Raw genomic sequence first — 14354 nt, forward strand, 5'->3', positions numbered from 1 at the left:
AGGAGCATGTAAATCTTGTCCCTTGCACTGCATCACGTGCAACGTAGGGGTGGTTAAAATCCCATCCTGCGTTGCCACTTTTACAGAAATAAGATGATGTGGTTGAAAGTCTTCTTTATTGAGATACTCTAAATTGCCTCTGGACAGTGCAAGATCTCTGTAACGTCTCCCACACAACTCCTTAGATTTTATGGCAAGACAGGAGGCTATCATTATGCATAAATACTTTTATTCACCACCTCTGCAGCACTTTAAAGAACTCGGAATAGAACCAAACGTAAAACACGAGAACAGAACACTCAAGTCCCATAAGATCCTGCCGACCGTCATCTTCTCCCCCTTTGGTTTGCTGATTCTGGAGCAGATAAGTACTACGTTTTATGATTTGTGAGATGTAGGATTTAAAAGTAAATTGATTATTAGCAGGAGTTATATATATTTCAAAGTGGGATTAAAGTCCAATTTATGGACTAACATTAGTGTTTAGGTGTGGTAGTAGTGAGTAGGTATTTTTATTATTATTTATTTAAACTAAATTTAATTGACTAGTCTTGTATATGGATAAAGTGAGGAATTACGATTTTAAAAAGAACTTGTCGGCGAATTTGTATGATCAAAAGAAAGAAGAAAAAATGTTAATTATTTCCTACCGTTTAGCGCGGGAATGTACTTGGGCGCGAGCTTGACTTCTACGGCGGCCATTTCGTGAATAAGTCTTGACGCATATGCGCGTACAGAAACAAAGAGCGAACGTGAGATTTCAATGCACAGTGTTTAATACAATGCGCATGCGCATAAGAGGAGGAGCTTGAAGAGCAATTGGAGTGCTTTTCAAAGGCGCATGGGGTTGTTTTTTGGTTTTAGCGAGTATTGTGTGTGTAGCGTTGCTAGGCAACGCAGTACGAAGGAAAATAACAGAAGATTAGAGTAATCTTCGGATTGTGAGGGAGCGTCAGATTTATTAAAGGAAAAGTAAATAAATATTGTAAGGAAAGATGTCAACAGTAGAGAGTGTAGGGGATTCAGGTAGTGTTTTGAATGATGAAATTAGAAAGATGGTAAAAGATGCAGTTGGTGCAGCTTTAGCTGACGTGAGGAGGCCAATTATACTTGAGGAAGAATATTTTTCAGTGGAAGAGAATGAACAGGATAACGCAAGAGAGGTTGGTGGAAATTGTAAAGAGAAAAGAAGGCATCTGGAAAACGGTGCAGGAGGTATTGGAGTCCAAAGCGGCTCAAAAAGAAAGAGCGTTCAAAGCAACTTACGTGATTGGCAGGATATCTCTGCTAATTCTAGTGATATAGATGAATACACATTAGATTTAGATTACAAAAATGATTTGGATGAAGAAAACATGAGTGATTGTTCAAATTAAAAAAACAGACAAAAAGGTGGTTGACCCTTTTGGGAAGAAATTATTTGACCCAAAGGATGTGAGACATCCAAGAGGGTCTGAATGGTTGCCGATGGGGCACGTTTCAGATTCTATAAAGTACTGGATCAGAAGACCTCTCGAAAGGAGTGAAAGAAACGTAATGAGGGCAGAATGCTCTCGCCCAGTGATTGGGGAGAAAGACACAATGACTCCAAATTTAGATCCAGAGATAATTACTTATATGTTCAAAATGGGAAGAGACCCGAGAAAGGGTCTTGAAAAAGCATTGAAACAATGCGAGGATAAAGTTTTGGATGTATTAGGCCCGCTGGCTAGGATGTTTGATTTAGTGGAGGAAGCGTTTTTAACCCCTTGCATGCTCATCACGGAACCACTCCGTCATGAGCCACGGGCGCCGTGTGCTCACGACGGAGTGGTTCCGTCATGCTGCGGCCGTTAGCGGCCGCTCTGCCCACGCGGCGCTGTTTCCCCGCCTGTTCGGGCGATCAGCGCAAGTGGGTGGAGTCATGACGGAACCACGCCGTCATGAGCACTGCTCGCCCGTGACTCATGACAGCGTGGTTCCGTCATGAGCATGGCGGTGCCGCGCTCACCCCAAACCCCCCCAGCGCTGCGGCGGAATTCGCGCCGCAGCGAAGGGGTTAAAAGGAACAGATTTGGACATGGTTTTATTAAGAGGATGGTGCCAAAGGGCCATTTGCTTCCTCGGGAACGCGAATGCGGGTCTAATAGAGGAAAGGAAGAAAGCAGTTTTGTTTAGAATGAACCCAAAATTGGGAGATTTTTCAAGTAAAAATACTTGTGAAAATCCAAATGGTTTACTTTTTGGAGATGGATCAGTAAAGGAATTGGGAAAGTATATGAATACCTTCACTTCTCTGGACAGGGTCCAGACGAATATGAGGAAGGTTTTCAGTGGAAGTGCATCTGGAAGTTTTTATGGTAGGGCCGGAAGGAGAGGGCAACCTTCCGGCCGAAGCTTCTATAGGTCCCAAAGCAATTACTCAAGAGATTTTGGAAGAGGAACGCAAAATCAGTTCAATTTCTACCCTCAAAGAGGAAGAGGGGTTCGTTCTAGAGGAACGAAAGGAAGAGGTCAGTTGTCAGGTCAAGGAGCAGGTAAGTTGGAATACGAAGATTTATTCTGGTTTTATCCAGGAGAAAGTGGGAGGAAGATTGAAAAATTATGTGGAAAAATGGAAGGAGATAACGAAAGATTCGTGGGTGTTGAAAACAGTGAATGGTTTCGTGATAGAGTTTGCAAATGTTCTTTATCAGGAAAAAGAGCCAAGAGAATTGGTTTTCAACGAGAGTCAGGAAAAGATTGTCTGGGAAGAAGTAGAAAACATGTTGAGAAAAGGGGCAATTGTGGAAATAGGAGAAGAGGAAGTAGTTTTTGTGAGCACTCTATTTCTAGTGGAAAAGAAGGAAAAAGGCTGGAGACCAGTTATCAATTTGAGGGATTTGAATTTTTACGTGGTTTACAGGCATTTCAAGATGGAAGGAATCCATCTTTTAAGGGATATTTTACAAGACATGGATTGGTTGGTGAAACTAGATCAAGGATGCGTATTTTACGATTCTGAGGGATATAAAGAGCCAGAGGTACCTGCAATTCAGGTGGAAAGGACATATTTATCAATTTGTATGTTTACCTTTCGGTCTCTCATCTGCTCCTTGGTGTTTTACAAAGGTGATCAGGACAGTGGTTGGTTATTTGAGAGAAAGGGGAGTTCGATTGATTATTTATTTGGACGATCTGTTGATAATGAATCAGGATGTGACAGATTTGAGGAAACAATTGAGAATGGTGATCGATCTCTTGCAATCTCTGGGGTTCATAATAAATGTGTAAAAATCAGTGTTGGAACCGTCTCAGTCTTTAGAGTTTCTTGGTTTTGTTGTAGATGCTTTGAGAGGTTTTTTGTTGTTACCAGAGAAGAAGATAAGGAAAATTCACAAGGAGGTGAGGAATTTATTGAGGAGAGATATGGTAAGTTTAAGAGAGATTGCAAGGATAATTGGTCTTTTGTCATCATCAATTCAGGCAATGTTTCCAGGACCTTTACATTACAGGGCTTTACAACGTTTGAAGACATCAAATCTTGCTGCTGGTTTATGGTACGGAGATCGAATAAAAATATCGGAAGAAGCAAGGATGGAGTGGACTTGGTGGATGGAGAATTTGACTGCGTGGAATGGTCGAGCGATCTTTGGAATGAGGGCAGACTTTGTATTGGAGACAGACGCAAGCCAACTTGGTTGGAGGGCTGCATGCATGAATCAGGTGACTGGTGGAGTTTGGAATTCGACAGAAAGGAAGGAGCACATAAATTTAGAAATGAAGGCAGGGCATTTTGCATTGCAAAGTTTCAGGAGTATGTTCCGTGGAAATTGTGTATTATTGAAAATGGACAATTTTACAGCAGTTACTTATATAAACAAGCTAGGGGGAAGCAGATCAAGGAAGTTATCAGAGATTGCAAAGGAGATATGGGAGTATTGTTTGGAACAAAAGATAAATCTACATGCTCAATATCTTCCAGGTCAGGAAAATATAGAGGCGGATTGGTATTCGAGAAATCTGATAGATTTCAGCGACTGGATGTTGGACAGGGAAGTGTTTCAGGAAATTCAAGTTCAGTTTGGCCCACTGGATCTAGATCTGTTTGCCTCCAGACTAACTTTCCAGTTGGAGGAGTATTTCAGCTGGAGACCCGATCCGGGGGCGTTAGCTGTGGATGCATTCAAACAGAATTGGAAGGGGAGAAGGTGTTATGCTTTTCCTCCTTTTTCAATGATTCAAAGGGTGTTACTGGAGGTAAGAAGACAGGTCGTACAGATTGTCTTGGTGACTCCTTTTTGGATAACTCGGTTTTGGTTCCCTTCAGTTCTGGAGATGGCAGTAGAAGAACCATTTTTGATTCAAGCTTACAGTGGGATGTTAATAGGACAAGGAGGAGAAAATCATCCTTTGGTTCAAGAGGGTTCGCTCAACCTTCTAGTTTGGAAGATATCAGGGGATCTGAAGGATTCGCAGATCTTTCGGCAACAGCTTCAGATTTACTCAGAGAGTCATGGGCACCAGGCACGAGGAAGAAGTATAAGAGAGTATGGTCAGTTTGGTCACGTTGGTGCTTGGAAAGGGGTTTGGATCCCTTGGAGGCTGATGAGATGAAGGTTGCAAATTTTTTAGCAGAATCATTCGAGAAGGATCTATCTTACAGGACTATTAATTGTTATCGTTCAGCGATCTCAGCCGGACATGTTTTGCTTCAGGGTTGTTCGGTTGGTAGGAGTCCTGTGGTTTGCAGGATTATGAAGGGGATCAGGTTGAGGAGGCCTCCGAAATCAAAATATGGTTCAATTTGGGATGTGAATTTGATTTTTAAACGGTTTGAAGTTTGGCCAGGGAATAAGTTTTTGGATTTGAGACATCTGTCTTGGAAGTTGGCGTGTTTGTTGTGTTTGGTTTCTATAAGAAGAATTTCAGATGTTAAGGCATTGGACGTGAGTTGTAGGTTTTATCAACCTCAGGGAGTTATGTTTGAAATTTGGAGGAGAACTAAGACTATGTCTAGTTCTGTTTTTTATCCAAGATTGGATGAATTTCCAAAGATATGTATTGTCAGGTGTCTTAAGGAATATGAGAGTAGGGTTGCAGAATTTAGAGCAGATGGAGTGGATCAGTTGTTGATTTCTTATGTAAAACCATTTAAAGCTGTATCTACGGCTACTATAGCCAGGTGGGTTAGAGTAGTCATAAAAGAAGCTGGTGTAAATTTGAGTTGTTTTTCAGCGCATTCAGTAAGGGGCGCTATGGCTAGTAAGGTTTTTGTGAACAGAGGAAATCTGAATGATATCTTGAAGGCTGCAGATTGGTCTAACGCGGAGGTTTTTAGGAGATTTTATTTTAAGCCAATTGAGCATGTTGCAAATACAGTTTTAAATAAGCTTTGAACATGCATAATGATAGCCTCCTGTCTTGCCATAAAATGCCGATTCTCATAGATTCATTGCATAGAGAATCGTGATTTTATTAAAGACAAGGAGGCTATCATTATCCCTCCCTCCCAGAGTTGAGGGTATGGAGTTAATTTTTTTTGATGTATATGGTTATGTTTTATTGTTGGAAATAAATTAAAGTATGAGTTGTGAATGTAAGTTTTTTAAATGTATTATGAAAAATGTTTGCCATTGTTTTGTTTGCAGATAACTGAAGATATTTGAGGATTTTATAATTAATTGGAGGTTCAAAGTTATTCATTGAAGGAAAATATTTAATGGAGAGAAGAAAAATGAAACAAAAGAGGGAGAAGATGGCGGTCGGCAGGATCTTATGGGACTTGAGTGTTCTGTTCTAGTGTTTTACGTTTGGTTCTATTCTGAGTTCTTTAAAGTGCTGCAGAGGTGGCGAATAAAAGTATTTATGCATAATGATAGCCTCCTTGTCTTTAATAAAATCACGATTCTCTATGCAATTAATCTATGAGAATCGGCATTCCACACCTTGAATTCTTGGATTGGAAGCCTGGCGTCACCAGAGAACTGCATCCAGTTGCCAAGTAACATTAGTTCTAAACATAACACATCTACATTAGTTCTAAACATAACACAGCCTAGATGGATTCAAATCACAAAGAGCACTCAGACAACCGTTCCTACACAAATAAGCGACTACAAGTTACCTCAAACCGTCTTCAGGTTGGGGAAGGAATCAAGACAAGTGGCCTCCAACATCTGATGCTGATCGAGAACATCGTACATTAAGAAATCAGCAATGGTGATCTGATGAGAGAAGACTAGGTTTAAGTACTGTAGTGTGTGCCAGAGAGCATAACCATTAACAACAGCTATAAGGCTAGCCCCGCAAGCCACAGGTTCTTGTAGAAACAAATAACACACAAAAGACCGCAATTAAAGTCTTGCAAATTTATCAGCCTTTGGTTGGCAGTACAGTAACCTTTCTCAAGCATTCCCTCCCATTAGAAACAAACCATAACCTTCCCACAATTGAAAGGCAGTTTTTAAGACCAGCACCCCCATTTGCTGGGCTAGTTTCCTCATGTAGCCCCATGTATTCTGCATGCTGCAGATGGCTTTGGGCAGGCAGATTGATCACACTCCACAAAGTCTCCGGGTTTAACCACAGATGCTAGGAGTCCTCACTCGCTGAAGCACCAACAATCAGAAAATACCTTTTCTCCCGCAAACCACTTCCGTTTTCCAAGGAACTGTGAAAACTGCTTCAGTTTATCAGGGCGATTCTCCAGATATGGGCCTTTCAGGCTCTCCTGCATAAAAAAAGCACAGTGGTCAGAAAAGTTCAATCTGACAACAGGAACTGCAGAAAGGCATTATTACAGCACATGCCTTTCCAAGGAGAGGCTAGCATTACATGAATCACCACACACCGTTAGCCCACCACCAGTACGCCATTAGATTAACCCTCCCTCCCACTCCCTTATGCACAAGCCACAAGTACTGTCCCCCAATTCAAAAAATAAACTTGCGAAGTTTGGATTATATGGAATACTGGCCAGTCCCAAGCGGAAGTCCATTACTTGGCCCACTATAACATCCATGCGGATCATTTCGGTCTCACTTTCACCACCTAAAATAAAATACAAAAACAAAATGTTGTGATGTGACACGTTTACACTTCACAAAATGCTGTACACTGATTTCAGCAGCCATTTCTCTGCAGTTTCCAGCGAAACTAATGTTAAGTCAGAGGTTGCTAGCATGTGGCCAAATGATGCATAAAATTCAGCTTGCAGGACCTCCACTGACTCAAAAGCCCTGTAGTGTTCTCCAAGAGAAGAAGACGCAGGAACACCAGTTAACGTTGGGTAAGTAGGTTTATTCACTTCATCCACTAACAGTCCTCTTCAACAAACTCTCAACAGAATCTTTTCTCTCTACGCCTCATTCTTCTAGAATAGAACCTGTACACAATTCTAACCTCCAATTCTGGGTTACACATAAGTGGGAGGAAGAAAGATCAACAATATCACACATCTTCCCCCTCAACAATAGAATATAGCAAATTAAAGAACAAAAAAACAAAAGATAGACAAGGATAAGTAAAAATACATTTGGGAAAATTTAAATACCATGCATGACCAGTGCTAAAAAAGATGATCTGAATGAACTAAGCATTGTTCCACATTAGCTAAATTAAAACTAAACATAGTCCTTCATATACACTGGACGTCTCCGCAACCTTTGACTTCTTTCTCTGACACAACCCGAAACACCAGATGAGCCAGAGAAAGAAGATGAAAAATTAGATAACTTGGAACATGAGTCAAGTCTGTTATCACCAGTCTGATCAGGTGAAACATCAGAATTCATAACTACAATACGACTCTTGTTCCAAATCCTCCCATCACTAGTCTTGACAGCATTTTTGAATATCTTAACGACGAGTCTGGCATTAGTATATTTTGACCATGGTTGACACCCAACAAGAGCTTTTATTTTAACCAGACCAACTTTTACAGCCTGGAATTGGACATTTCTTTTCATCAAAGTAAGATTTTCTCAAGGACTGTTTCTCCAGCTCTCTTTCTCTCCAATCCCCTATCGGATTATTCACAAAACCCTTGTTCAATTTCATCCAACCAGGACATAACAAAGTATTGGGAATCCTCCCTTTAAAGAGTTCAAAGGGAGACCTACCAGTGGTCGAATGGGGAGAAACACGATAAGCCGAGATTCTGTCTTGAAGTGATTCTTTCCAATTCAGACCACTGGCTCTCGCCAGTTGTATACTTTCTTTAAGAGTTTTGTTAACCCTTTCAATTGCACCATTTGTTTCAGGATAAATCGCACACCTTTTATGACGTATTCCACAGCTGTCGAGGAAACGTTTGAACTCATTCAAACAGAATTGTGGCCCATTGTCAGAGAGAATGCTGTTGGGAAAGCTCTCTCTCTTGAAAATATCTTGTAAAAATGTAATTACACATGCAGTGGAAATATCTCTAGCAGCACACACTTCTATCCACCTGGAGTAGAGATCTAAAACCACTATCAAGTAGGGAGTATCACACACGCCATGTAACGGACCAATAATAATTGAAATCTCATCCCAAGGATGATCTGGTAACTTTTTGCAAACCATGGGAGTTTGTTTTGTCTTCAAAATGTTATCGCTAGCACTACATTCTGCACATTCACGAACCAACCTCTCAATCTCAATATCCATGCCAGGCCACCAAAACTGCAATCTTAATAATTCTTTGGTTCTAACAATTCCAAGATGACCAACATGGGCAAAACTGAGTAGCTTCTTTCTTATACCCAGTGGTGGAACCAACTTTGTCCCCCTGGCGAGCATGCCATCCACTACTGAGAGTTCATCAGAAACCAAGCTCCATGGCTTCTCCAAACACTTATTATTTCCCAACATCTCAATTACTTTTTTTATTTCATCATCCTTGTTAATCTCCACTTTCCAATCATCCTCAGTAACAGTACCGTCAGTGATCTCACATACATTAATAACCTCATCCTCAGAAACAACGTCATCGTCAACGTTTCCACTGACATCTACCAATATAGAAAGACAGTCAGCCGATTTGTTGATGACCCCTGGAATATAGTCCACATCAAAATCGAATTCTTGAAGAGAAATAATCAATTTCTTTATTCTAGATGAAATGGAATCAAGACCTTTCTTCGAAAACACCTCCTTTAAAGACCTATGGTCAGATAAAACATTAACCTTTGTTCCCCAAATCAAATTCTTAAATTTCCTTAAAGCCCAAAATATGGCTAAAGACTCCTTCTCTATAACAGAGTAGTTTCTCTCGGACCCCCTGAGACATCTTGAGGCACAGGCAATCAGACAATCCAGACCATCTTTTTTTTTAACCAATACAGCACCTAATCCTTTTTCACTAGCATCAGTCATAATGAAAGTGGGCTCGTCCGGCACAAATGCATGAAGAGCAGGAGCTTTACATAGTTCCTCTTTGATTGAAATGAACTCTTCCTCACACTCACTTGACCACTGAAATACAACATTCTTTACAGTGAGTCTCCTCAAATTATGGGTTTTACCAGCATAATCCGGAATGAACTTACTGTAAAACTCCACCATGCCAAGGAAGGATAAAAGTTCTTCCTTGTTATCTGTTTAGAAATTCTCATGATGGAATCTACCAACTCTTTCTTAGGAAAAACACCATGGCCAGTTATGCGATAGCCAAGATAATTCACTTCCTCCAAACTAAATTTGCATTTGTCTCTTCTACGAGTAAGACCAGCTTTTCTTAGACGTTCCAGTACAGCAAATACACGAACATTGTGCTCTTGAATAGAGTTACCAAAAATCAAAATATCATCTTGATAACATTTTACGCCAGTATGACCTTTGAGAATGTTGAACATAATACGTTGGAACACTGAAGCCGCTGAGATGAGACCAAACGGCATTCTACGAAATTTAAATGTACCCATGGGAGTTACAAAGGCAGTTAGATCTTGAGAAGAGTCATCTAATTCAACCTGATGATAGGCTGACGCCAAGTCTAGAGTAGAGAAGTACTTCGCGCCACTCAAAGTACTAACCATATCGTCTATGTTGGGCAACGGAAACTTATCAACAATGACTTCCTTATTCAAAGCGCGTAAGTCAATGCATTAGCGCATCTCCCCACTGGCCTTCTTAGCTACGACTATGGGAGCTAACCGTTCTCTTGCCTCCACCGGTACAATAATTCCTGCATTTGCTAATTTGTCAATTTCCCTCTGTACACCAGCTTGTTCATTTAACAGGATTTTTCTTACTTTGGCAACTACTGGTACAGCCCCAACTCTTACTTTAATGCGGTGTTTATATCCCTTGAGACACCCAAGAGTGTCCCTAAATATATCAGAAAACTGTTCCACAAATGCAAGAGAAGAATCCTCAACTGCTTGTACCTGAACCTGTGGAGAGGCATTAGGGTTCAAATGTACCCCAAGTAAACGTTGGTGGGGCCAACCCATGAGAGAATCACCATGCTTAGCCACATATACTTTCCCTGCAATCATCCTTCCACAGAGCTCGATAGTTGCCACAAAATATCCAGCCATTTTTATAGAAAAACCACCATAACCCACAGGAGAAAGGTCATTTCTAAAAAATTTGACTTTGTTAACAAAGTGCTGCATAAAAACATCTTCACCAATCTTGGCCAAATGTGAACATGAATCAAACTTGAAGTCGAGAGATACTCCTTCAATATTCACCATATGAGAAGGATGATCAGCCTTTCTTACATCAACCTGGAAGGTGACCACTTTTACTTCAGGTTGATTCTTGGTAGCAGAACGGTTATCTAATTTTGCTTTTGCAACATTTTGCAAAATGACCCTTCCGACCACATGTGTTGCAAGCAACACGCAAACCAGGACAAAAAGGCGAATTTGCAAAATGGCCAAATCGACCACACCTAAAACAAGCTGGCTTGCCACCAGCAGAGGAGTTAACAACATTGTTAGTTACAGGGATACTTTTATCTTTATTTTTCAACTCTCTTTTGTACTTGACATACTACTTCTTCCACTTAAGTTTGTTGTGGCCAGTTTACTCTTCTCACCACTCAGTTCATCAACACACTTCATCATGTGTTCAACTTGTTTAGCAATTGCTATAACTTCTTCCAACGGAGGTTCGTCCTTCAACCATAGTTCTTTTCTGATATTGTCATGTGCACATTTTAAAACGAACTGATCCCTGATCCTCTCCTCTACAGCAGGACCAAATTTGCAAGAGGATGCAAGTTTCCTAAGAGCAGAAACGAAGTCTTCGACGGATTCATCTTTCTTTTGTTCTCGGAGTCCGAAAGGATACCTTTCCATTATAGTGTTCAACCTTGGTAAATAATGGCGATCTAATTGTAAGATACATATTTCATATTCATTCAGATTTCTTTGTTCTGCAGCACTCAGATCCGGTAAATGTTCCAACACTTCCTGACCCTCACCCCCAAACTAATGTAGCAATAGTGAATGTTTATGTTCCGCACTTAAATTCGTACCACACACCCTCGCATAATTTACAAATATTTTCTACCATTTCACACTAGGTTCTCCTGGGCTCGTTAAGAAGAAAGGAGGCTGCGTTACATTCTGCATATTGAAATTGCCTGTTGGGTAAAAATGTTATTTATATTTACAATGAACAAGCTAAACAATAGCTAATACCTAAAAGAGTTAAAGACTCTTTAACTTGCTTTCTCTTAAACCAAGCCGGTAACGTGGTGATACACCAAGGAGAAAAAAAAATTTAACAAGAAAAACTATTTGGATGAAATAAAATAAACTAATTAAATTCAGATGTAACTGGCTTTCATTTTCCTTTCTTTTTTTTTCTTTTTTTACCAAAGTTGTGCCAGTCACCGAAAACAAGGAATGGGATAGTGCATTTAACCACTCCAATATTTGCCAGAAACTAAACAAGATAGATTGTTCACTTTATCCTTGATATGGTGCTTTGAACGAGAGTTGTCAGAAAACTGAGATATGTGCCACGTCTTTATTTCCACTTCTACCATTTTAAGTGTGAAGCATAAACGCGCTCATGCTCGCGTTTCTTTTGCCAACAGATTGAAAACCTCCGATGGTTACAGGCAACGTTTACCATCAAACACGTTGCGCTCCGAACATTCCACGAATGTTGCTAGCCGTAAAGTTTAGTTAAGCCATGTGGGTCATCCCAAACACACAAAATGGCTTCAATTCATGACGTTACCGCGAGGGACTGGACAGATTCAAGCCTCACTTTAAGTACGCAACGTGAAGACGTAGATGTCTCGAGCCCGTGAGACACAGGCTTGCGCGTCACTCTCGCGCAGATGAAGCTTAAATATTCTTCGGTCCGACTTTCCCTTAAAGTTATTTAAAAACGCGCCTCACGCAAAATTAGACCTGGCACGCAACTTCAGCTGTTATGTACAGCTCGGATTTCTTCTTGACAGGGGAGCTGTTTCTCATGTAGCGGCGCCGTCTACTGGAAACACGTAGATGGAGGATGCAATAAGATGAGGTGTCGTTACGCCCGCTAGTCGCCAAATAAATGTAGTGTTCTCCAAGAGGAGAAGAAGCAGGAACACCAGTTAACGTTGAGTAAGTAGGTTTATTCACCTCATCCACCAACAGTCCTCTTCAACTGACTCGCAACAGAATCTTTTCTCTCTACGCCTCATATTCTTCTAGAATAGAACCTGTACACAATTCTAACTTCTAATTCTGGGTTACACATAAGTGGGAGGAAGAAAGATCAACAATATCACAAGCCCCAGACAGTGCAGCTTTCATAGGTCAACCTGAACCAGTAGCGTTGTTAGCGTGTCATGACCCTTAGTGGAAGGAGGCAAATGGGCCCCCAGGCTGCCATTTTAATGATAAAAAAAACACAACAATCGTGGGCCAGTGGGCCCTTAAGTTTTCTGGGCCGCGTTGACACTGCACCTGTTGCACCAATGGAAGCTCTGCACCTGACCAGAACCCAGTATAATTTGTCCTGCATACTAGTGAGACGAACCTTCACGGGAAGGATGAACTTAGGGGATGTGCATCCAACTCTGGGTAAGTGATTTGAACAGACTTTGTGCCTCGAGAGCTACCGCTCAGACCTTCACCCAGACCGCGTGTGACCAGAGATCACAGCTCTCCATCTCAATGCTTCATGTCTTTCTTGTACAACTGGCTTATGGTCTCTCTTAACACAACCTCCTCACACATACCTTTTTGACAGATAAACTTCTTGGATTTTTGGTGGATATCATGCAAACTAAAATGCATTAATTCCCTTTTTTTTACCTCCCCACAACTGATGCTAAACACTTGGGGGCAGATTTACACGCCCCTTGCGCCTCATTTGCGCTGCCGTTGCGTCACTTCTGTGATGCAGCGGCGGCGTAAACCTTGCGCCACGTAGCGCCCTATTTACAATGTGACGCATCTAGGGAGATGCGTCACGTTGTAAAGCCCTGCGCCACATGAAACCTGCGTCAGGTTTCATGTGGGCGTTACGGCGCAGGGTGGGCGTTCCTTCAGGTACGCCTCGTAAACTTGACGCAGTCACTTTTACGGCCATGCTGCGTCAAAACCCTGCGCCTGCTTGAAGCAGGCACAAGGAGTGACGCAGCATGTTAGGCATAGGGGGCCCCGAGCCTTCCTGGAGCCGCATCGCACTTGCGACGCGACTCCAGCAATGCGCCGCCTTTATGACGGGGGATGCAACACACATCTGCCCATCCGTGTGCCACGGCGCGCCGCATTTACAATGCAGCGCATCTGTAGTGGCGCACGGGTGGTGCAAGTGTTCTGGCGCATCCCTGCTGATTTGCAGAGATACAAAAATCCGATTGGCCGCACTCTGCTAGTCCTACCAGCGTGTTACCCCAAAGAATTGTGGTCCATGAAGTAGCGTCGGCGGGTACGCCTATGCCAAAAGTTTAAAATGAAAATGAGTGTCGCGTTAGCCATCCCTGGACACGTGTTTCGAGGTAGTTGCCTCTCGTCAGCAGGGAGTAGGTGTGTGTGTAGGGTTGCTGCGTAGGCTGCCAAAAAATATTCTCAGGTAAAGTACCACTCAAGGCGCGCAGGTAAGTAGCCATGGGCTCGTCAGCCCCACCGGCTCAATGGAGCCTGAATATAAACAAAAATCCGATTGGCCGCACTCTGCTCGTCCTACCAGCGTGTTACCCCAAAGCATTGTGGTCCATGAAGTAGCGTCGGCGGGTACGCCTATGCCAAAAGTTTAAAATGAAAATGAGTGTCGCGTTAGCCATCCCTGGACACGTGTTTCGAGGTAGTTGCCTCTCATCAGCAGGGAGTAGGTGTGTGTGTAGGGTTGCTGCGTAGGCTGCCAAAAAATATTCCCAGGTAAAGTACCACTCAAGGCGCGCAGGTGCGTAGCCATGGGCTCGTCAGCCCCACCGGCTCAAGGGAGCCTGA

Source organism: Triturus cristatus, chromosome 1_1 (assembly GCF_964204655.1).
Source record: "Triturus cristatus chromosome 1_1, aTriCri1.1, whole genome shotgun sequence".
Lineage (NCBI taxonomy): Eukaryota > Metazoa > Chordata > Amphibia > Caudata > Salamandridae > Triturus > Triturus cristatus.